Source organism: Halyomorpha halys, unplaced genomic scaffold, assembly GCF_000696795.3.
Source record: "Halyomorpha halys isolate HHAL.00 unplaced genomic scaffold, Hhal_1.1 Scaffold1066.1, whole genome shotgun sequence".
NCBI lineage: Eukaryota > Metazoa > Arthropoda > Insecta > Hemiptera > Pentatomidae > Halyomorpha > Halyomorpha halys.
Genome location: NW_027105978.1, coordinates 203,209 through 205,183, shown reverse-complemented (window position 1 = coordinate 205,183; position 1,975 = coordinate 203,209).

Sequence of the window (1,975 nt, the reverse complement as noted above, 5' to 3'; positions counted from 1 at the left end):
ACCGTAGACTATGTCCTATCTCCTCTCCCTCACTCCAGCAATCCTAGTCCGTCCGCTTCATCTCGGCAACTAAGATTGTAACCTAATTCCTTAACGGTTACACTGGTCCGTCCGCTTCATCTCGGCAACTAAGATTGTAACCTAATTCCTTAACGGTTACACTAGTCCGTCCGCTTCATCTCGGCAACTAGAGCTGCACCTAGCCTTATCAGCTTACTGGTCCGTCCGCTTCATTTCGACAACTAGAAGCTGGTTCCTATCATGACAGTTCTAGTCCGTCCGCTTCATCTCGGCAACTAGAACTGTTGCTCTGCCTCAGACTATCTCACCTAGACCTCCTCTATCTATTCAGTGTCCAGGGCTCATCCCCTGGCACGGCCTTCCTTTCTAACCTATTAATGAATACGCCTTGTCGTGGGCCTTCTGTAAAGAAATATCAGGCTGGAGAAATCGCCTAACACCAGACAACCCCGACACTATCATCAGTTGAAATGGTGAGAAAGCAATCCTTGATCATATAGGTATTTTGACAGATATTTTTTCAAGTGTTTGTTACATTTCAAGTATTAAATAAAATAATTATTTTAACTAGCATGTACTTTATTTCTCTTGATGACCCTAAATTGTTCAATAAATAAATCCTCAAATATCGAGAAGCGCGTTGCCAGATGTCCCATTTCGTCAAAAATGGACCTAATTATTTTAGTTGTTTCTTAGTAATTTTTATGTTGGACATTCTTGGATTATGTGATTTCATATCTTTAAAGCCATAAAAAATAGTCATGTTAAAATCCACGATGCTCTAATCTAAATTTTTTTTCTTGGTACCTTTAAATATCGTTGTCCTTCCATTTCTGCTAACAATGAGAACGAATTTTTACTTTCATGTCATTCAAAAAGTACTATTTCTGAATTTTTTATCAATTTAATCAGATCCTTAACAAAACAGACAAGGAATGGCCAATTTTATTGAAAGTTTATATCAATGTTCGTCATAAGCCAATAATGCTTTATTAATCATGAATAAATCAGCCCTGTTCCAAAGAAATCCTAAATGTGGAAGATAAGGGGAGGGCTTCAGGACAACTGTTTGGAATAAAGATTTTGTTCCATTATAACAACTTTTGGTATAAATGGCTAAGTATACACTCTGTATTGTGAATCTTCCAATTCTTGACGTATTTCCAGGAGTGATGAAGACTAGTGGGACTTACACAGAACATCCAACAGAATGAACTAGAAGTGTTAAATGCATCCAATTCCCCGGTGATTCTCCTCACTCCTTCAGCCGACCGAGGAATGTAGTCAGTACCGGCACAGATACATATCACAATACATCTCACAATAGGCATTTAATAAGGTTAGGTTTCCTGGACAGGAGATGATTTGACATTCTAAAAACCAAGTACGATCGGCGAATTTGAGCGTATGCGTCTTAAATTCCCGCAGTATGGCAATGCACACTACAAGGTATTCGTCTACAATCGTTTAGGGAATAGCAATTTCTAAAGGCAGGTTTCGTTTGCAAGACGAAACCGCTCTTTGTAGCGAATTCGCTTATAGGCAAGTTCTAAAGATATTTCCTGAGTTTATTGCCAATTGAAATATACCTAAATTAGAAATGATCTGTAAAAAAATCTATAACCATAATTAAAAAAATTGTCAGATACACTACTTTGGTATGGCAACCTATATTTGATTAACATGATTCATAAAATATAGGATGCTATAACAAGCATATAACATATTGTAATATTCAAGATTTATTTAAAAATAAATAATAGGAAATTTTAAAGTTTTTATTTAGACCCAGATCTAAAATATAGCTTTGAAGATCACAAGGTTCAATGAAAAGACTAAATATTAAATAGATATAAGAATTTTATTTTAAATTATATATAAGATCAATGATTCTAATCTCTGGGCGGGTTTTCCAGACAATCAGAACACAATGACTTAAAAAGAATTATTAGCT